General features: G+C 35.5%; 1 protein-coding gene across 2 annotated transcripts in view; it reads left to right on the top strand.

The window, feature by feature from the left end:
• Positions 1–23,960, top strand: part of TMOD3 (tropomodulin 3) — a 95,243-nt gene that overhangs the window by 8,622 nt on the left and 62,661 nt on the right. The window contains exon 1 of one of the 2 annotated variants that reach the window (XM_074234673.1): positions 13,996–14,126. The exons of the other annotated variant lie outside the window; for it this stretch is intronic. The gene's annotated coding sequence lies outside the window, so the exon portion shown is untranslated. Of the gene's footprint in view, positions 1–13,995; positions 14,127–23,960 lie in introns of those variants that run through there. 2 annotated transcript variants of the gene reach the window in all.

Here is a 23,960-nt window from a genome sequence, read left to right as displayed (position 1 = left end):
AGATTGGGATGGTCAGCAGTGTTTAAAAACTACAGATAGGCCAGGAAGGATAAGGGCTAAGCAAAAGTCATCCATTTAGAAATTACAAGAAAACTTCGTAGCGGTCAGGTTATATTGGATAGTATGGTTGGAAATCAGTTTTCAAGGGACTGACAAGTGAGTAGATGTAAGGAATTAAGAGAACCAGTATAGATGACTTTTTAGGAGTCTGGCTATGAAAGGGAAGGAAAGATAGAATGATAACTTTAGGGATGGCAGGTTCAAGTAAAGGGTTTTTTTGTTGTTATTGTTTAATTTTTATTTGTTTTATTTTTAAGATGGAAATCTGAGCATATTAAATAGTGGTGTAGGAGCCAAGTTGAAACCTAGAACAGTAAATGAATTCTGACTTTAATGTAATTTTCAAGTTTTATCCTACTGATTCCTGAGTTTTTTTCTCAGCTTCTGTTTTTCCAAAGATTTTGTTTCATATTCCAGTTTTTGTTTTTTCTTTTCATTTAACTATGCCATCCAAATAGTCCAGTTATCAGAAACTTTTTGTGAGCAGCCCGGTGAAATCAATACAAATAACTACACTTGCTATATAACTGTATTTAAATGAATTTATTTCATTGTATAAAGTATTAAAATACTGTATATTTTCAAAGTTTGCATTTTTGTGCATTTCTGTGTCCATTTTCACTCACTTTTCCTCACATGATTATAGTTATACTTTATCTGGTTTTGACTTTTCTAAAATGGATCTTATTTAAATAAAGTTTGTCTTTTGTAACTAAGATTTTATAAGGGGGGAGAAGGGGAAGCAATTCAGCAAAATTAACCAAAACATGATTGTATCCTATAGCATGTACAATCTATAGGGTAAATCCCTAACAAAGAAATTATCAGATCCAAGAATATAATTATATACTAATTTGTTTTGAATATTGAGAAAAATTCTACAAGATTTGCAGTTCTGCTAGAAGAAAATGAGTGTATCTGTTTTGATTCAACCTTTCTATCATGGAATTTTATTGCTTTTATTTCTACTTGCCAATTTGATATGAAGGAGTACCTCAAAGTTGTTTTGATTTTTAATCTCTCTTGATTAGTAGTGAAGTTGAACATTTTTCAAGTGATTGTTAACATGATGCATATCTTGTTTTGAAAATGGTTTATTCATATCTTTTGATCATTGTGAACTGCTATTACCAGGGTGACTTTTTAATGGTTCCTTTTTTATTATAAATGGCAAGTTTTTATCCATCCTATTTGCCAAGAGGTTGTTTTCAATATAATTTGGTATAAGATATTGGTATAAGGAACTACTAGTAAGACAGTTCTGTCTATATTGTACCAGTGCAGATGATGACTGTTGTGTAACTGGTTTATGGTTTTAAACTGTTGGCTGGGACATTGAGAGCTTACATATTCATACAGTCATGTGTGGCAGAGGCTGATTTGAACTTGAGTCTTCCTGATACCTAGTCTAGCTCTATCCACCATATACCATGCTACTTCTCATTGGCTGAACTAGCTAAGCTAATTATGCATTTTACTTCTTCAGGTCTCAGTTTCTTCATTCATGAAATTTCAGGATTGGGCTAGATCAAATGTTCTTATCCTGGGATTCATGATAGATTTCAGGGACCCTGTTAATTTGGAACATAAATATTTTTATTTTACACATTTAAAAACATTTTTCTGAGAGGGGATCCATAGACTTCACCAGATTGCCAAACAGAGACTTGATCAAAAAAATGAAGTTAAAACACCTGGATTAGATGATGTTAAAGAAGATTGAACTATCCTGTGATTCTAATGCTACAAACACCCAGGAGTCTGGGATAGATTGGGACAACACTAACTTCATCTGAAGTATCTATGGGGTTCAGTCAACAATTATTAAGTGCTTGCTGTTAGCTATTATGTTTAGTGCTGAGGGAGGAGACTAAAATAGAAAATAAGAGTTTCTCTCCTTGAAAAGTTTGTGATTGGGCAAGCCACTTAACCCCATTGCCTTATAAAAAAAAAGTTTATGATTTGGTTAGGGAGAAAAAGATCAGGAAGTAGTTAAGGAAGGTTTCATGGAAGTGGGACTTGAGCTAGTTAGAATTTTTTTAGAAAGGGAGAGCACTCTGAATAAGGAAACAGGCAGTTAGGTCATGCATGTGCAATCTATAGGGTGAATCCCTAACAAGTGCATGTGCAATTTATAGGGTAAATCCCTAGAGCACAGGCCCTGGAGTCAGGAGAGCCTGAGTTCAAATTTGGCCTCAGATACTTAATAATTGCCTAATTATTTAACCTTGGGCAAGTCACTTAGCTCCATTGCCAGGAAGGAAGGAGAGAGCAAGCGACCATGACCAAGGAAAAGATGGGAATGAAATGAACGTTAGTGCATTTGTGAGAAGTTTAGCTAAACTGGAATGGAGAGTAGTGGGAAATTAAATTTCCTTGGGTAGGATGGTTCTAGATTATAAAGGGTTTGCAAACCAGAATCAGTAAAGAGTTGAAATTTGATGTGATAGGAAATTATTAAATATTTTAGCAACATTTATTAAAAGCACACTGTTTTAAAGATTTGTTTAGCAGATATTTGTAGTATAAATTGGAAGCAAAGAGAACTTAAGAGTGGGAGGCATACTTAGAATTTGCTATGGGGCCACACAGGAGGAATCTAAGCAGAGCCTGTTTTGTAAAAAAATAAAATAAAATAATTTACTTTTTTACTTCCTTTATTGATGTTTTCCTTTTCCAAATACATGTTGTGAGAGGTTTTGTTTTTTTTTAACATTTATACATATGTCTATGTATATTTCTAACTCCCTTCCCCTTAGTGGCAAACAGGTTAATATTTTATTTACACATTTTTGTTAATCATGTTTACAGGTTAGCCATTTTCAGTATGAGGAATTAGAATTAAGGGAGAGAAATACATAAGAAATATTTAAAAAAAAATTTAGTGTTCCTCAGATTCTGAAGGATTTTTTGTTTTGGTTTGGTTTTTTCTTCCTCTTGATGGGAATAGCATTGTCCATAGCCGCTTTGATATGTTTGTCCTAGTTCTCTGAACTGCTGAGAGCAGCTACATCCAACAGGGTTGATCAATGTTTTTTTTTAAATTTCTTTTTATTACAGATATTATTTGAGTTTTACAATTCCCCCCCATTTTGCTTCCCTCCCCCCCCCACCATGGAAAGCAATCTGTCAGTCTTTACTTTGTTTCCATGTTGTACCTTGATCCAAATTGGGTGTGATGAGAGAGAAATCATATCCTTAAAGAAGAGAAGTCTAAGAGGTAACAAGATCAGACAATAAGATATCTGTTTTTTTTCCAAATTAAAGGGAAGGGAATAGTCCTTGCACTTTGTTCAAACTCCACAGCTCCTTATCTGGATACAGATGGCATTCTCCTTTGCAGACAGCCCAAAAATTGTTTCCCGATGGTTGCACTGATGGAATGAGCAAGTCCTTCAAGGTTCAATGTTTTGTTGATGTGTATATTGCTCTTGGTTCTGCTCCCTTTTCTCAGCCTCAGGTCGTAATTCCTTCCATGCTTTTCTAGAGTTCGACCATTTATAGTTTCTTAATAGAATAATAATATTCCATAATGTTCATGTACCATAACTTGTTTAACCATTACCCAATTGATGAATATTTCCTCAATTTCCAATTCTTTGCCACTACAAAAAGAGCTGCTCTGAATATTTTGGAATGTGTTGGAATTTTCCCTTTTTTATGACTTCTTCTGGGTATAGGCCTAGAATTGGAATTGCTAGGTCAAAGAGTATGAACAGTTTTATTGCTCTTTGGGCATAGTTCCATATTGCTCTCCAGAAAAAGTTGAATTACTTTACAACTCCACCAGCAAAGAATTAATGTCCCAATCCTCCCACAACCTCTCCAACATTGATCATTTTCCCTTTTTGTCATCTTAGCCAATCTGATAGGTGTGAGGTGATACCTCATAGCTGTTTTAATTTGCATTTCTCTAATCAATAATGATTTGGAGCATTTTTTCATATGATCATATATTTAAAGCTTCAATTTCTTCATTTGAAAACTGTCTATTCATATCCTTTAACCATTTATCAATTGGGGAATGACTTGCAACCTTATAAATTTGATGCAATTCTCTATATATTTTAGAAATGAGACCTTTATCAGAACTCCTAGTTGTGAATATTGTTTCCCAGCTTTCTGCTTTCCTTCTAATTTTGGCAGCATTGATTTTATTAGTATAAACCTTTTAAATTTAATATAGTCAAAATCATTCATTTTGCAGTTTATAATGTATTCTGTTTCTTGTTTGGTCATAAATTTGTCCCCTTTCCATAGATCAGATAGAGTAATTCTTGGTCTATTGATTTATCTCTCTGGTGTCATCGTTTATGTTTAAATCCTGTACCCATTTTGACCTTATTTTAGTATAGGGTGTGAGATGTGGGTCTATGCCTAGTTTTTGCCATACTGTCCCAGAAGCTAATGTCTTTGGATTTGTCAAACAGTGGATTGCTGTAGTGATTTACTGCTGTTTTTTTTTTTAACCTATTCTAATCCACTGATCCATTACTCCTATTTCTTTTTTTATTAATTTTTTTTTTAATTTAAGGCAATGGGGTTAAGGACTTGCCCAAGGTCACACAGCTAGGCGATTATTGAGTGTCTGAGGCTGGATTTGAACCCAGGTACTCCTGACTCCAGGGCTATGCACTGTCCCACCTAGCTGCCCCTCAAGGAGTTTTTTGGATGATTTACTTGGGTTCACTAAGTATACTATCATATCATCTGCAAAGAGTCACTTCAAAGCCAGTTGTTTGTACTTCTCATCCCTCTAGCTAGGTGGAGGTCTAATATCCTGGGCTTTTCCCTTTAAGTTGCAGAGTCTAGAAACAGTGCTTTGAAGCACAACCTCTACAGAGTTGAAGTAGTTTCTTCAGTTCCTTCCTCCCAAAGTTCAGGTATCAGGTATTTGGTCCATCTTCTCATTTGCAAAATTCAGTTAAAGAGTTTCTGGTTGAAGCTGTTCAGAAGGAGAAATTGTCTGTATAGCTCAAAAGGAATTTTTCTGTTTGTGTTAGTTTTTTTTGGGGGGGGAGTTCAGAAATCCTCAAAGATTCTTTTGTGCAAATTATCTTTTCATATAAAATCACTATTTGTTATGCTTATACTGTTATATTGTATTATATTGGATCTCTACTAATATTGTTGTATTGGCTATATGATTCAGAGCACAATGTACATTATTAAAAAGACATGCTAATTAATGTTAGAGCCACAAATGGGAGATTTGTTTCTAAAATGAAAAGATGGAAAGAAATGGCAAAGATTAAGGACTGGTGAATAGTTTGGAGAAACAATATGAATGGCTTTGTAATATAGTCCCTTTTAAAGCCTTTTTTCAAAACATTCCTCTCTAGAAGCTAAAAGTATTCAAAAACTTAGTTACCAGAGTCTCCTTTTCTGATTTCAAGATTCTTCTCTTAAAATTCTTTCATATTTATTTTAAATTTCAAAAACCTGTTTCTTTGAGAGTCTTGTTACTATTTATTGAAATATTAAAATGAGAGTGAAATTAGATCCTTTTTTTGTTTTTATCTAAGAGAAACTAGAAGAAATCATTCAATAAATTAATTAAGTGCCTAGTATGTATTAGACACTGTTCTAGGTATTAGCAATATAAAGAGAAAAATGAAACAAGTCCCTTCCCTTGAGAAGCTTTCTTTCTGTTTGGGGATATCATGTATCTGCATGCATGTGTGTGTGTGTGTGTGTGTGTGTGTGTGTGTACACACACACAAAATAAATACACTGGTTGTGGCATTTAGGAGAGGCTTCATATAAAAGGGGGTGCTTGTGCTGAGTCTTTTTTTGGAAACTTTTTTTTTAGGTTTTTGCAAGACAAACGGGGTTAAGTGGCTTGCCCAAGGCCACACAGCTAGGTAATTATTAAGTGTCTGAGACTGGATTTGAACCCAGGTACTACTGACTCCAGGGCCGGTGCTTTATCCACTGCGCCACCTAGCTACCCGGCTGAGTCTTTTTTAAAAATAAATTTATTATTTATTTTTCCAGCTACATGTAAAGCTAGTTTTCAACAATCATTTTTTTGGTATGAGATTTTGAATTCCACATTTTTCTCCTTCCCTCCCCCCTCGCCTAGACAGAGAGTAATCTAATATAGGTTAAATGTGTGTTTTTATAACTACATGAAACATATTTCCAGCATTAATCACATTGTGAAAGAAGAATCAGAACAAAAAGAAAAAATCAATAAAATTGAAAATAGTATGCTTTCGTTTGCATTCAAATTCCATAGTTTCCTCTCTGGATGAGGATGATATTTTATATCACAAGTCCTTTCGAATTGTCTTGGATTATTGTACTACTGAGAAGAGCAGTTGATCATCATACAATGTCGCTGTTAATGTATACAGATTTTCCAGGCTTTGCTGAAGTCTGGCCATACTTGAGCTGAATCTTGAAATAAAGGGATTCTAGGAGATGAAGGATTATAGAGAAAGCATAGGAGATAGCCATTGCAATGACACAGAAATGGAAGATGAAGTGGGAAGAGAGAGGGAGAGAGAGAAAGGAGAGAGAGAGAGAGAGAGAGAGAGAGAGAACAAGAAGACTATTTTTACTGAGACATGAAGTATGGAAAGAAAGTGTTGTCTATCTAGCAAGGTTGGTTAGATTAGCACTGGGAAGAGCTTTAAAGTGTTTGTTTGATCCCAGAGGTAGTAGGAGCCAGTGAATAACATGGTGAGACTTGCATTTTAGGAAACTCACTGATAATCTTGTGAAGAGTAGATTGAAAGGGGAGAGATTTGAGGCAGGTAGACTTTTTTGGAAGATATTGCAAAAAAAATCCATATGAGAGGTGATGAAAATCTGGATTAGGCTTATGTAACATGTGGGACAGCTATAATACATCAGTAGAAGATTGGGGAAGTAATAAAAATGATGCTAGTTCACATTTTTAAATCACTGTTTTTGTGTGTGTGTGTGTGTGTGTGTGTGTGTGTTTTAGGATTTTGCAAGGCAAATGGGGTTAAGTGGCTTGCCCAAGGCCACACAGCTAGGTAATTATTGTCTGAGGTCAGATTTGAGCTCAGGTACTCCTGACTCCAGGGCCAATGCTCTATCCACTGCGCCATCTAGCTGCCCCAAATCTTTGGAAGTTTTGTGAAAAACTTTCCTTACAATATCCTTGTAAATGGTCAGCAGTTGTCATCCCTATTTCATAGATAAGGAAGTGGAGGTTCATAGAAGTCATTGTTACTATTTGTTCTTTTCTTATTAAAGATTTTATTTATTTTGAGTTTTATAATTTTTCCCCCTAATCTTACTCCCCCCCCCCCCCCAAGAAGTCAGTTTGCCAGTCTTTACATTGTATTTGTTCTTTTCTTGAAGGAGGTCCATTACATCAGAAATGTGATGCCATGACATGCAAGTGAATGGATTTTAGTGAGGGAGGATTGTACAAAGCCATTAGCCTTACTTTTTTCTTTGAAACCATCTGGGTTCAGGTCAAATATGGATAAAGACAACTAAAGATAACCCTGGATGGAGTGGAAGACCTTGACCTTTTTAAGCTAAAGTCTTTAACAAGTATCAGTTTGACTGAGGCAGTGCCCTTTCAGTGATTAAGGCTAGGTAAGAGATGGGGCAGAGAATGGCCTGGCCTCTTTTAATTAGTTTAAAAAAAAGTCAAATTAAGTCATAGATATATTCTTATTCTTATTTTTTAATTTTTAAATTTATTTAATTTTTAACCCCCCCCGCTACATATAAAAGTAAGTTTCAAAATTCCAAATGCTCTCCCTTCCTCCCACTTCACCCCCCCATTGAGAAAAAGGTTGCTTAGTGTTAAATAAAAATGTGTAACCTTAAAAAAACATTACTACAATGGTCATGTTGAAAAAGTATGTTTACCCTACCACAAATTAAATCCCTCATAATTTTTCCTTCCTGTCCACCCTCTCTATCCTTCACCTGAGTCCTGTACTTGAAGATCAACCTTTCTATTGAGCTCTGGTCGTTTCAAGAAAAATAAAGTGAGAAAAAGAAAGTATGCTTCAGTCTGTATTCAGACATCAACAGCTTTGTCTTTATCATAAGTGCTTCAGAGAAATTGCTTCAACATTTTTTTTTCCCACAGTTGGTATTGCTAGTTATATTCCCTTCCATTCTATTCCTCCCATCCCCATTTATTCTATTCTCTCCTTTCATCCTGTCCCTCCTCAAAAGTGTATTGTATCTGACCACCCTCTCCCACAGTCTTCCCTCTCTTCTTTCACCTACACCCCTTCCTCTTCTCCCCCTGTCCCCTTTCTCCCATCCCTTTTCTCTCCTATTTTCCTCTAGGGTAAGATAGATTTTTTTTTAATAATCATTAAATGTGTATGTTATTCCCTCTCTGAGCCACTTCTGATGAGAGTGAAGGGCTCACCAACTCCCCTTCATCTTCCCCCCCTTCTACTCCACTGTAAAAGTTTTTTCTTGCCTTTTTTATGTGAAATAGCTTACCCCTTTCTTCCTCTCCTTTTCTTTTCTCTTAATACATTTCCTTTCTCCCCCATTAACTCCAACTTTTTAATATCTTCTACCTTCATATTCAACTCTCTCCTGTGCCTTGTTTATATATGCTCCTTCTAACTGCCCTAATAAATGACAAAGTTCATTTCAGTATCATCTTCCCATGCAGGATTTGCAAGCAATTCAACATCATTAAATCCCTCATAATTTTTCCTTCCTGTCCAACCTGAGTCTTGTACTTGAAGATTAAGCTTTCTATCGAGCTCTGGTCATTTCAACAGGAAATTGTTGATTCTTGGTTGTAGTCCGAGCTCTTTTCCCTTCTGGAATATGAAATTCCAAGCTCTATGAGCTTTTATGTAGAAGCTGCTAAATCTTGTGTTATCTTGATAGTAGCTCCATGATATTTGAATTGTTCTTTCTGGCTGCTTATAATATTTTCTCCTTGATTTGGGAGTTCTGAAATTTGGCTGTAATATTCTTGGCAGTTTTCATTTTGGGATTTCTTTCAGGAGGTGATAAGTGGATTCTTTCAATTTCTATATTACCCTCTGCTTCCAGGGTATTAGGGTAGTTTTGCTGGAGAATTTCTTGATAAATGAAGTCCAGGGTCTTTTTTGGTCATGATTTTAAGGTAATCCAGTGATTTTTAAATTATCTCTCCTGGATCTTTTTTCAGGGAGTCATTTCACATTTTCTTCTAGTTTTTCATTCTTTTGGTTTTGTTTTATTGTTTCTTGATTTCTCACAAAGTCATCAGCTTCCCTTAGCTCCATTCTACATTTGAAGAAATTATTTTCTTCAAAGACCTTTTGTATCTCCTTTTCCATCTGGTCAATTCTGCTTTTTAAGACATTCTTCTCCTCATTGACCTTTTGGACTGCCTTTCCTATTTGATCCAAACTGATTTTTAAGCTTTTAAGTTATTTTTTTATTTTATTTTATTATGTTTTTTATTATTATATATAATATATTTTGTTATTTTTTTTTAAGATTTTAAGTTAATTTCTTCAATATTTTTTAATCTCCGTCTCCAAGGTACTGACTAGGTTTTCATGATTTTCCCTGCATTGCTCACATTTCTCCTCCCAGTTATTCCTCTACCTCCCTTACTTGATTTTCAAAATCTTTTTTGAGCTCTTCCATAGCCTGAGACCAATTTATATTTTCTTGGAGGCTTTGGTTGTAGGAGCTTTGACTTTGTTATGTTTTGAGTGTGTATTTTGATTCTCTATAGGACCAAAGTAATTGTCTTGGTCAGATTTTTTTTCTTCTGTTGTTTGCTCATTTCCCTAGCCTATGACTTGATTTTTGACACTCTGCTTCCAGGGTGAAAGTTGAACTGTCCCAAGCTTTTGAGGGTTTTTGAGCTGTTTTCAAGGATACCCCATTCCTACCCCCACCCCCCACTCAGGGATCTGCAAGAATTTCCCCAAGGTCTTTATGAGAGGTTATGACTGCTTTCCTGCCTGTGCTCTGGTTGTGGATGACCACAAGCTCTCCTTTCTGCCCTGGAACTGTGAGGAGGGTCCCTACACCACTGCAGGCAGTAAACTTTGTGTCTCTGCTCCTTTTCCTTAGACTGGGGCTCCAGACTGTAACTTGTATCTGAGTATGGACAAAGCCTCAGGACAAAGTCCTGCCTCAGGGATAGTAGAGATCCCTGGAATCTCCTTTGACACCCCCCCGCCCCTTACTATCCATGGGTTGAGCACTATGGAAGCAAGGTGGCTCCCCAGGCCTACTTCTGATTCTCTAGGCCTGGATCTGCGCTGAGATCTGCGCTGGACTGGGCTCCACATTCACTCTTATGTGGCAGAGTTTTCCTACTGACCTTCCCAATTGTCCTTGGCAGTCCCTGGACTAGAGGTCTGGAAACTATCATCTCTGCCACAGATCCAGGTGCCCCAAAGGACCTGGGTGCCCTGCAGTCTGTTCGTGGATGTCAGGAACCAGTTTACTCCACAGACACTTCCCTTGGATCTTCCAAGTTGTCTTGGGCTGAAAAATTGTTTCATTCATTTTGTGAGTTCTGTCACTCTAGAATTTGGTCAGAGTCATTATTCAAAAGTATTTGGAGTGGTTTGGAAGAGAGCTCATTGGAGTCCTTGCCTTTACTCTGCCATCTTGGTTTCACTTGACTCTATTTAACAGTAGGATTGAATAAATGTGTATTAGGAGTCTGCTTATGTGCCAAGTGTTGTACTAAGCTCTAAGAATATTTTTGAGAATATTATATTTATTAGGGGCATACAACAGGTTCAGATAACTAACTTAAGGAGGAAAAGTACTAACAGCTAGGCAACAGCAGGAAGGCATCATAAAGAGATAGTATTTGAGCTAAATCTTGAAGAAAGTTAGAGATTCTAAAAATTAGAGGGAAGGTTGGGGTGTAATCCAAACAAGACCTCAACTAGTGTATTATGTGGAATTGGGAGGTGAAATTCATGAAGTTGGAGGGCAACTAGAAGGCTTGTTTGGTTGGAATGTCAAGTTTCTGAATGGAGAGTCTAGAAAGGTAAGTTGGAAATAGATTATTAAAGGTTTTACATGCCAGTTTGTATTTTATTCTAAATGCTTGAGATTTTTGACCAGGGAGTGACATGATCTGACTTGTGCCTTAGGATATTATGTTGGCAACTCAGTGTGGAGTGGATTAGAGGAAGAGTAGAGATTAGATATAGAAATCATAGATTTAGAGCTTGAAGGGACCTTAGAGAAGGTTAGCTAGTTTACCCTCCTCATTTTTCAGATGAGGAAACTGAGATCCAGATAGATTAAGATTTGTAGCAGTGATATTTGCAGTTTCCAGTTCCTGTGACTACAGATCCGGTGCTCTTTCCATTCTACTACCTTATTTCAGTAGTCCAGACTAGCTGTGAATGGAGAGATAGGGACATATGAGGCATGTGACAAGACTTGGCTAATAATTGGGAGAGGAGGAAAATGATGGAAAGGGAAGAATCAAGAATGACTAATTTGTGAATCTGGATGACTGGAAGCCTGATGGTGCATCTGACAGAAATAGGTACTTTTGGAGGAGGGTTAGATTTAGGCAAACGATAATTGTATTTTGAACATGTGTGAAGAGATGCCAGTGGAACAGTCAGAGTATTGTTTAGCAGGCAGAGAGAGAGAGATTAGGACTGGATATAAAGATTGTAGAATCATGTGTAGAGATAGTAATTGAATCTATAGGAATACAGACAAATATATATATAAAGAGCAGAGAACCTTGGGGAACACATTTGAAGGTCAATAGTATGAATAATCATCTGGCAAAGGAGACTGAAAAGGAATTGTTATACAAGCAGAAGGAGAACCAAGATAGAGCTAGGAGGAAGATGTGTCCAAAAAGAAGCATTTGTCACTGTCATGCTGTAGGAAGTCTAGGGATTGGGAGAGGAACATTGAATAGTTGAGATAACCTTAGAGGGAATACTTTCAGAAGAATTTGGAATCAGAAGCCAAATTAAAAAGATTTGAGAAGGGAGAGGGAAGCAGAAGCAAAAAATAAGATGAAAATTTCCAGGAGTTTGCTTATGAAAGGGAGAAAAGATTTAGGACAATAGCTTGAAGGTATGGAAAAATCTTGAAGGCATATTTCTTGGCTGCTGGGAAGGGATTGGGTGGGTTAGAGATGAAACAAGGAGACAAGAGGTCACAAAGGGTCAAACTCCTGGAATAAATGGACACATTTAAGTGAAGAGCACAAGCCTGAAGAGCTTGGTCAAGGGAAGGGCTGCATTCTTGAGTCTGACCCCAAGGAGAAAATAAGAAGGGGTAATCTACAGATTTTGAGATAAGTGAGTAAGGGAGAAAAGGGACTTTAGGTGAATGGCCTTTTTTCTTAGTAAAATAGAAGGCAATACTCTGCTGAAAAGGGTGCTTTAAAGGGAATGAATGGTGCAGAGGATGATAGCACCAATCACAAAAGAATGAAAAGCCTAGTTGAGTTTGTGGATAACTAAGAGCTGAGTTAGTTTTTCAGTTACTACAACCAGTTACTTTTTTTTTAAGTTTTTGCAAGGCAATGGGGTTAAGTGGCTAGCCCAAGGCCGCACAGCTAGGTAATTATTAAGTGTCTGAGACCAGATTTGAACCCAGGTACTCCTGACTCCAGGGCCTGTGCTTTATCCGCTGCGCCACCTAGCTGCCCCTACAACCAGTTACTATAACATTAAGTAGCTATGTGATGGACTAGGCCATTGATTCATTGTGACCCATTCCATTAAATTCCAGTTTGAGAAGTAGTGATTTACAAAAATTATGCTATTGGAAATATTATTTTAATGTAAAGTGTAGAAAAAGACTTCCAGGATTTTTTCTGGGATGAGTTGTTGGAGTACAACTAGTTGTTCAAAAATGAAGCTCAAACTTGAGTTAGAGCTCAAGTTATTTAGGAATTTTTAAGTGTTTTTGTTCATAAAAAGTAAAAATGAAACAAAGAAAAGGTGTTCTTTGCTTTTCTCTTTACAGTGGAGAAAGCCTGCTTATCCCACTGCATGATTTCTTTTAGGTCTGGCCTATTTTATTTTGCCTCTATAGCCCAATATTTATTGATTTGGTAGATTAAGAAAAATCTTGTACAAAAAAAGAATGAGTCATTATGATACTTCCTGTTTGAGGGAAAAAAAGTCTCAGATTAGTCTCCAGTATGCATTTGGAATAGATTCAATATTTCGATTGTTAGTGGAGCACTGATAAGTTTTTCGTACATAACTGCCCTTCCCACATTTGAGTTAATTTACAATCATAGTGGTGAAAGTTTGTCTTAAAGGTAATTAACAAAGTTTTAAAAAAAAGTCCCAAAGTATTTGTCAGTTCTGTCTTAAAGCATTTAAAAATATCTTTTTCTATCTGTTCCTTTAAGCTGTTGATGCAATCAGTTTAGCAGAGTTCTGGAAAAACAGCTTATTGAAAGAGAGAACTATACCAGTGGTGTGATCACTGTGGCATTTACCACATACATCTACTAGTGGGTTAGGTCATGTCTGCACTATGGGTTGAAGGGTGGAGACAAACAGGAAACAGCCTGGCTGGTAGCTAAGAAAGAAAGAAAATGGAGTTGCTATTGATTGTATTCCATCTTCATCCTTAATCCTCTTCCCCCATACACATACAGACACACACCCTCTTTGTTGGGACTTTAGACAAGGAATGGGTAAGGGTAAAATATTTGAGACAAAGGGGAAAGAGTATATTTTTTAAAAGAAGTTATTTTGCATTTGTTCATTCTGTTTATTGATTTGAATTTTTCTGATTTTTGAGGTTTATAGTAACCATGTGGTACTTATGCGTTGTATTTCTTATTTATATTTTAAGTAGGGAGGAAAGGGAAGTTAGGTAGAAGGGTGATTATATAGTTATTTGGGTGCAGCACTTAAAACCAGCCATGTGCTTCCTGATTGACTGAGAACAGTGGATTTATGACTGAGAACAGTGGATTAATTATCCAGGTGAGAAAGTGCCAACATCATCTTGGTGGGTAGTGTAGGAGAAGAGGACATTCTCATCTAGGAACACAAAGAAGCTGGAAGCTTCAGCTTTGGGTTCCAGGTCTGAATAAAGGCATGGGCCAAATTAGGCCTGGGGAACTTTAGGTAAGGATTAAGTTAGATTCTGTCTACTCACTTTGAGATTGGTGAGTTTCTTTTCTTTTTTTTTTTAAGGTTTTTTTGTTTTGCAAGGCAATGGGGTTAAGTGGCTTGTCCAAGGCCACACAGCTAGGTAGTTATTAAGTGTCTGAGGCCAGATTTGAACTCAGGTACTCCTGATTCCAGGGCTGGTGCTCTATCCACTGTGCCACCTAGCCGCCCCCATGGTGAATTTCTTTATGCTTACTTTTCGATATAATTTCCTGGTATATTATTTGTGAATTTGTGTATACTTTTTCCCCTCTTATAAATAATCTTTAGAAAAAGTCTTGTGGTCTGGTGTAGAAGAGAGAGAGAAAAAAATTTACTGGGATAGAAAAGAGAGAAAAGAAGTTGTAGGACTGAACACAAGAAAAAAAAGAGATGTTAAATAGACTTTCAGTGCAGCAGTCATTTTGAACCCAAATAGCAAATTGGTTCAGGATCCTGGAAGGTCCAAGAAATTTCAGAACTTCTAGTAGGGCTTCCATTAATCAAGGGATTTAAGAAGGAAGAAAGGTTTCCTATCTCAATTCTAAATTCAACCAGTCCTTAAGAAGCAAGTTTAGATAAGTGGAGGTTCAGATCTGACTCTTTCTTGGGTGGAAACTAGCAAAACAGATCTGATGTTTTAATAAGATTTGTCTGTATACTAACAAATGGGGTGATGGTCAGTTATGATGGATTTGTTCATTTCAGCTGTACAGTAATTAAAGACAGTTTTAAAAAACTTGTGATGGAAAAATACCATCTATATCCAGAAAAGAAACTGGAATTTAAATGAAGACCAAAGCTTATTATCTTAAAATTTTAAAGGTTGTCTTATTTTTTTCTCTCTAATGTTTTCTTTCTTCCATTTGGATTTGATTCTTTTCTCACAGTGTGATCATTATGGATCTATGTTTAGCTTGGTTATAAATAGAACCTATATTAGATTTTTTTTTTTGTTGGGAGGGGAAGGGAGGGAGGGAAAAATGTAAAGCTCAAAACCTTGCAAAAAGATTGGTTCAAGGGGCAGCTAGGTGGCATAGTGGATAGAGCACTGACCCTGGAGTCAGGAGTACCTGGGTTCAAATCCGGTCTCAGACACTTAATAATTACCTAGCTGTGTGGCTTTGGGCAAGCCACTTAACCCCCTTTGCCTTGCAAAAAAAAAAAAACCTAAAAAAACAAAGAAGCAAAAAAATTGGTTCAAAACTGCTGTTGCATGTAGTTGGAAAAACAAAATATTTTTCAAAAATTTAGAAATATTTTTTTGTATATGTTTCACTTCCTTTTTTATTCCTTACTTCCTTTGCTTTCAGATAACTAGGTTTATTTAAGTTGATGTTGGCAATTGCAGTAGCAACATCAAGCTATAGTTGATGAATTGGTATAGTAAAGTCATTCATTGTGAACATTTCTATGATCTCTTCTTAGTATGTTAAATATCTTATCCAGACCTTACCCTTACCTTTGGACTAGCCCTCTCATTCTAACTACTCTGTTTTGTTCATTGTTCATTGCTTGAGAGAAGTTATTATATTTAAGGAATCTTTATTCTAGAAGCAAATAACCTTATAAAAGTTAGTTGATTTTGGTTATTAGTCAGAAAATTCTTTAATCATTATTTTTCTCCACAAAAAAAATAGTCATATTGGAATAATTATATAGATAGAAGTTTCATTTTGAAAAGGCACTTTGTGCTATTATTTTGACAGCATAATATCTTCTATTAGTCAGCAATTAATATTTCTTATTTTGTTAAAGAATCATAAGCTTAGATTTGTAATAAAGGGACTTAAAAGTCAAATACCTTCCCAAACCACAAATTTTGTTTTTTATTTTATTATAGTATTTTAGATAAGTTTTGTAGCCATGAGAAAATTGAATGATGATTTGGTTATCCTTTTTTGTGTTATTTATTATTTTTACATTCTTTTTTTTTAGGTTTTTGCAAGGCAAAGGGGGTTAAGTGGCTTGCCCAAGGCCACACAGTTAGATAATTATCAAGTGTCTGAGGCGGGATTTGAACTTAGGTATTCCTGACTCCAGGGCTGGTGCTCTATCCATTTGCACCACTTAGCTGCCCCTACATTCATTTTTTTAAAATAAGCTTTTCCTACCCTCTCCCTTCTCACTCCCCTCCCCATGATTGCAAGTAATCTGATATGGAAGTATATTAAACTCAGTTGTATATGTACAATCTATATTAGTCATGTTGTGAAAGAAGAATCAGAACTAAAGGGGGGAAAACCATTTAGCAAGAGAGAAAAAGCATAAAACATGGTTTTTTTCCCTTTAGAAAGATTTTATTAATTTTGAGTTTTACAATCCCCCCCCATTCTTGCTTCCTTCCCCCCCCCACACCCCACAGAAGGCATTCTGTTAGTCTTTACGTTGTTTCCATGGTATATATTGATCTCAGTTGAATATGATGAGAGAGAAATCATATCCTTAAAATAACCCCTCATAAATCCTCAACTTTTTTATATATGACTAGCAAGATACAGCAGGAAGAGCTAGAAAGAGAAACCCCATTCAAAGTAACCTCAGACAATATAAAATACCTGGGAGTCTGTTTGCCAAGGCAGATTCAGAAGCTTTATTTATTTATTTATTTATTTATTGTTTTTGTTTTTGTTTTTGTTTTTTGCAAGGCAAATGGGGTTAAATGGCTTGCCCAAGGCCACACAGCTTAAGGTAATTATTAAGTCTGAGGCCAGATTTGAACTCAGGTACTCCTGACTCCAGGGCCGGTGCTCTATCCACTGTACCACCTAGCTGCCCCTCAGAAACTTGTTGAAAACAATTGTAAAACACTTCTCACACAAATTAAATCAGATTTAAATAACTGGGCAAACATCAACTTCTCATGGATAGGTAGAGCTAATATAATAAAAATGACAATTCTACCAAAACTAAACTACCTGTTTAGTGCCATAACAGTCAAAATTCCAAAAAATTACTTTAATGAGTTAGAAAAAGTTGTAAGTAAATTCATATGGAGAAATAAATAGGCAAGAATTTCCAGGGATTCAATAAAAAAAGTGCAAAAGAAGGGGGCTTAGCCCTACCTGATCTAAAATTATATTATAAAGCATCAGTCATCAAAACTGTCTGGTATTGGCTAAGAAATAGAGTGGTGGATCAGTGGAATAGACTAGGTGCAATAGCAAGAAACGATTATAGTAATCTGCTGTTTGATAAACTCAAAGAGTCCAGATAATGGGATAAAAACCTCTCTCTTTGATAAAAACTCCTGGGAAAATTGGAAGTTAGAAGAAACTTAGATTAGACCAACACCTCACATCCTATACCAAGATAAGATCCAAATGGATACAGGATTTAGACATAAAAAACAATACTGTAAGCAAATTAGAAGAGTAAGGGCTAGGGGCGGCTAGGTGGCAGAGTGGATAAAGCACCGGCCCTGGAGTCAGGAGTACCTGGGTTCAAATCTGGTCTCAGACACTTAATAATTACCTAGCTGTGTGGCCATGGGCAAGCCACTTAACCCCATTGCCTAGCAAAAACCTTAAAAAAAAAAAAAAAAAGATGATTAAGGACTAGTTTACCTGTCAGATCTATGGAAAGGGAAGAAGTTTATGACTAAGGAAGAGATGGAGAACATCATTAAAAACAAACTAGATTTCAATTACATTAAAATAAAAAGCTTTTGCACAGACAAAACCACTGTAACCAAGATCAAAAGAAATGTAGTAAATTGGGAAACAATCTTTATAACTAATGTTTCTAACAAAGGACTCATTTCTAAAATATACAGAGAACTGAGTTATATTAAAAAAAAAGCCATTCCCCAATTGACAAATGGTCAAAGGATATGCAAAGGTAGTTTACAGAAGAGGAAATCAAAGCAATCCAAAGTCATATGAAAAATTGCTCTAAATCATTACTTATTAGAGAAATGCAAATTAAAGCTTCTCTGAGGTACCACCTCACACCTCTCAGACTGGCCAATATGTCCAGCAAGGATAATGATCATTGTTGGAAGGGTTGTGGGAAATCTGGGACACTGTTACATTGTTGGTGGAGCTGTGAACTCATCCAACCTTTCTAGAGAGAAATTTGGAACTACGCCCAAAGGGCAACAAAAATGTGCATAGCCTTTGATCCAGCAATACCACTACTGGGTCTATACCCTGAAGTGATGATGAAAAAGGGTAAAAACATCATTTGCACAAAAATATAATAGCTCTGTTTGTGGTGGCAAAGAATTGGAAATTAAATAAATGTCCTCCAATTGGGGAATGGCTTAGCAAACTGTGGTATATGTACGTCATGGAACAATATTGTTCTATTAGAAGTGAGGAGGGATGAGTATTCAGGGAAGCCTGGAGGGATTTGTATGAACTGATGCTGAGTGAGACGAGCAGAACCAGAAAAACACTGTCCACCCTAAAAGCAACATGGGGGTGATGATCAACCTTGATGGACTCTCTCATTCCAGCAGTTCAACAACAGGGATGATTTGGGGCTGTCTGCAATGGAGAATACCATCTGTATCCACATAAAGAACTGTAAGTCCCAGGACTATTTCCTTTAATTTAGAAAAAAAAACTATATCTTATTGTCTGATCTTATCTCTTATATTTTATGTTTCTTCCTTAAGGATATAATTTCTTTCTCACTGCACTCAATTTGGATCATTGTATAACATGGAAACAATGTAAAGACTGACAAATTGCCTTTTGTGGGGGGTTGGGGGTAGGGAAGTAAGATTGAGAGAAAAATTATAAATCTCAAAATAAATAAAATCTTTAATGAAAAAATAAAAATATAAAAAAGAGAGAAAAATTATATCCTTAAGGAAAATAAAGTGTAAGATATAGCAAAATTGCATAATAAGATAATGTTTTTTTTTGTTTTTTAAATTAAAGGTAATAGTCTTTGGTCTTTGTTCAAACTCCACAGTTCTTTCTCTGGATGCAGATGGTATTCTCCATTGCAGACAGCCCAAAATCGTCCCTGGTTGTTGCACTGAAGGAATGAGCGAGTCCATTAAGGTTGATCATAAGTGATGTTTTTACCCTTTTTCATCATCTCTTCAGGAGTAGTGGTATTGCTGGATCAAAGGATATGCACATTTTTGTTGCCCTTTGGGAGTAGTTCCAAATTTCTCTCCAGAGAGGTTGGATGAGTTCACAGCTCCACCAACAATGTAATAGTGTCCCAGATTTCCCACAATCCTTCCAACAGTGATCATTGTCCTTTCTGGTCTTATTGGCCAGTCTGAGAGGTGTGAGGTGGTACCTCAGAGAAGTTTTAATTTGCATTTCTCTAATAAGTAATGATTTAGAGCAGTTTTTCATATGACTATGGATAGCTTTGATTTCCTCATCTGTAAATTGCCTTTGCATATTCTTTGACCATTTGTCAATTGGGGAATGGCTTTTTTTTAAAAATATAACTCAGTTCGCTGTATACTTTAGAAATGAGTCCTTTGTGAGAAATAGTAGTTGTAAAAATTGTTTCCCAGTTTACATGTCTTTTGATCTTAGTTATCTGTGCAAAAGCTTTTTAATTTAATGTAATCAAAATTAGCTAGTTTGTTATTAATGTTGTTCTCCATCTCTTCCTTGATCATAAATTGCTTCCCTTTCCATAGATCTGACAGGTAAACTACTCCTTGATCTTCTGGTTTGCTTATAATATTGTATTTTGGTGTTTTTTTTTTTTAGGTTTTTGCAAGGCAAATGGGGTTAAGTGGCTTGCCCAAGGCCACACAGCTAGGTAATTATTAAGAGTCTGAGATTGGATTTGTACCCAGGTACTCCTGACTCCAGGGCCAGTGCTTTATCCACTACGCCACCTAGCTGCCCATATAATATTGTTTTTTATGTCTAAATCCTGTATCCATTTGTATCTTATTTTGGTAAAGGGTGTGAGGTGTTGGTCTAATTTTAAGTTTCTTCCATACTAACTTCCAGTTTTCCCAACAGTTTTTATCGAAGAGAGAGTTTTTATCCCAATAGCTGGACTCTTTGGGTTTATCAAATAGCTAATTACTATAATAACTTCCTGCTATTGCATCTAATCTATTCCACTGATCTCCCACTCTATTTCTTAGCCAATATCAGACAGGTTTGATGACTGATGCTTTGTAATATAATTTTAGATCTGGTAAGGCTAAGCCACCTTCTTTTGGACTTTTTTTTCCATTGAATCCCTGCAGATCCTTGACTTTTTATTTCTCCTTATGAATTTGCTTTCAACTTTTTTTAATTCTTTAAAGTAATTTTGATTGTTATGGCACTAAACAAGTAGTTAAGTTTTGGTAGAATTGTCATTTTTATTATATTAGCTCAACCTATCCATGAACAGTTGATGCTTGCCCAGTTATTTAAGTCTTATTTTATTTGTGTGAGAATTGTAATTTTTTTTTTAGTTGTAATTGTTTTCAAAAAGTTTTTGACTCTGCCTTGGCAGATAGACTCCCAGGTATTTTATATTTTCTGAGGTTACTTTGAATGGGATTTTCTCTTTCTAGCTCTTTCTGCTGTATCTTGCTAGTCATATATAGAAAAGTTGAGGATTTGTGAGGGTTTATTTTATATCCTACGACCTTGCTAAATTGCTTATTGTTTCTAGTAGCTTTTTTAGTATTCTCTCTATATGTGCCATCATGTCATCTGCAAAGAATGAGAGTTTTGTCTCTTCCTTCCCAATTCTAATTCCTTCAATTTCTTTTCTCTTATTGGTGAGGCTAACATTTCTGATAACGATATTGAATAGTAGTGGTGATAATGGGCACCCTTGTTTCACCCCTCAGGCCTATCCCCATTGCATATAATGCTTGTTGATGGTTTCAGATAGATGCTGTTTATTATTCTAAGGAACAAACCATTTATTCCTACACTCTAGTGTTTTTAGTAGGAATGGATGCTGTATTTTGTCAAAATCTTTTTCAGCATTTATTGATATAATCATATGATTTCTGATAGGTTTTTTACTGATATAATTAATTATACTAACAGTTTTACTAATATTGAACCAACCCTGCATCCCTGGAATAAATCCTACTTGGTCATAGTGTATTATCCTAATGATAACTTGTTGTAATCAATTTGCTAAGATTTTATTTAAGATTTTGGCATCTATATTCATTAGGGAGATAGTTCTATAATTTTCTTTCTCTGTTTTAACTCTTCCTGGTTTAGGTATCAGCACCATATTGGTGTCATAGCAAGAGTTAGGCAGAGTTCCATCTTCACCTATTTTTCCAAAGAATTTATATAGAATTGGAATCAATTGTTCCTTAAATGTTTGATAGAATTCACTTGTGAATCCATCTGGCCCTGGAGATTTTTTCTTAGGGAATTCAATAATGGCTTGTTGAAAAAAGTGAACATAGTTTGCATTGGTTGCATTCAGACTTCATAGATTTTTCCCTGGATGTGGATGGTATTTTCTATCAGAAGTCTTTTAGAATTATCCTTGATCACTGAACTGCCAAGAGGAGCTAAGTTCCATCATAGTTGATCATTAAACAATGTTGCTGTTAATGTGGATAATGTTCTCCACTCATCTGTTCATGCTAGTCTTTCCATGCTTTTCTGAAGTCTACTTGCTCATGATTTCTTACAGAACAGTAAATTTCATTACATTCTTGTACCATAATTTGTTTAGCCATTCCCCAGCTGATGGGCATCCCTTCAATTTCCAATTCTTTGCCACTGCAAAAAAAAAAAAAAGCTGCTATATTTTTGTACATGTGTGTGTCTTTCCCCCTTTTTTTTAACAATCTCTTTGAGATACAGATCTAGTAGTGGTATGCCCTTTGGGCATAGTTTCAAATTGCTCTTGAGAATGTTGGATTAGTTCACAACTCTGCCAACAGTGCATTAGTGTTCAATTTTACCACATTCTCTCCAACATTGATCATTTCCTTTTTTTATCATATTAACCAGTTTAATAGATGTGAGCTGGTACCTCAGTTTTGTTTTAATTTGTATTTCTCTAATTAGTAATGATTTAGAGCATTTTTCATATAACTAGATAGCTCTAATTTCTTCTTCTGAAAAATGTCTGTTCATATCTGTTGATCATTCATCAAACTGGGGAACAATGATTTGGTAGTCTTCTTTACCAAAGTAAATTGAAGCAGATACTTATGAAGACATTGGAAGAAATTCTTTCTATTGAAAGAATCCTTTCTATTTCAACAGACATTTGACGTTTCTGTAGTTCAGTAGATTGAACATAAATATTTCAGCTATTCCATCTGTTCCTAATAGCTTCCACATGTTTAAATTTTATGATTTAACAAGATGAAGTTGCAGGATTTTAGAACTAAAATGTACCTCAGAGTTTATCCACTGGAATCTGGTGCTTAAATTAATGGGAATTAATTTCTTTTAAAATTTTATTAGCATATTTATTTATTGAATACCTTCCCATTATCCTTGACACATACTGAAATTGCTGTTATACAGTAATCATTACTGAATATTCATATGAACCAATTTATCAATTATAGATTGATTTCTGATATTGACAATTAGAAATATTGTAAGAAGAATAAATTTAAAACGGTAATTGTTACTTTTTTTTACTGTCCATAAATTAAATGTTTCTAATTTTTCTTTTTAAAATCTACTTTTTTCCTGAGTTTTGGTATCATCCATAAAGCATTTGTTCTTTAAGACTGAAAAGTATTCTTTTTATTTTACTATTTGTAGTAATTATTTGTCATCAGAGAAGATCAGTTTTCACATAAAGCAGTCCACTACACAATAATCAGTTCCATTGGTGATGAAGAAGAATTCTAGTGACATAGTTTTGCAAAATATAGAATTTTAGACCTAGTTGAAGCTATATTAGGGCAGGTAGGTGGCACAATTGATAGATCGCTGTGCTTGAAATCAGGAAGACTCAACTTCATAAATTCAAATCTGACTTAGGGTACTTAATGTCTCTATTACCCCGGGCATGCCACTTAACCCTATCCACCTCAGTTTCACATCTGTCAAATGAGTGGGAAAGGAAATCAAAGAGTCAGACATTACTGAAACAACTCAACAACAGTAGAAACTTTTTGGAGAAAATGGAGAATGATAGATCAGAAATGACAAGAAAGTTTCAGAGTGGTATCATTGAGATGATGGTGGTACCAGAGAGAAGGAAGTTGGGAAGGGATATGAAAAAATATTATGAATTTAGTTTTTAAAAACAAAACCAAGCACATTTATAACTATTTATACTTAGTACATTCTATCCATGACAGCTTATTAGTTTTTGTCTCTCTCTTTTGTTCTCTCCCTCTCTTCCATTTCCAATACTACATACTTCTCCACCCCTCTGTATTTATTTTTGTGTGTGTTTATATATATATATATATATGTAAAATTTCTCTTCCTCTTTCTCTTCCTCCCTCTCCCCTTTCTTCCCCCCCCCCAAAAAAAAAACCTTTCTAAAAACATACCACTCTTAGATTGCTGAACTAGGAATCAATAGAATTGTAGTCTACATTTAACTTTCCTTCTAGCTTGTTTTATTTATTTTATCATTGTTATCAGAAGTAGACATAAGATTCATGAAGAACTCTTTCAGGGTGACAGAAAAATGAACATATTATTCAGAAGTATAATTAAAATAACTTCACTCATACTTGAAAACATTCACCTAAAAATGCTGACCCACTTATGATCTTAAGCTACTTTGGGTAGAAGTACATTGCCCATGGGGAATAGGATCATAGTTCCATGGTACTGTGCTCTGTTTACACTACTTCCAAAGTGGTGTGTTAAGTGCCAGGCATTTAGTTTAGGCAGGACATGTGCAAATTAGTGATCAAAAAAG

This window comes from Macrotis lagotis, chromosome 4, assembly GCF_037893015.1.
Source record: "Macrotis lagotis isolate mMagLag1 chromosome 4, bilby.v1.9.chrom.fasta, whole genome shotgun sequence".
In the NCBI taxonomy this organism is placed as follows: domain Eukaryota; kingdom Metazoa; phylum Chordata; class Mammalia; order Peramelemorphia; family Peramelidae; genus Macrotis; species Macrotis lagotis.
This window is presented reverse-complemented; position numbering and strand designations above follow the sequence as displayed.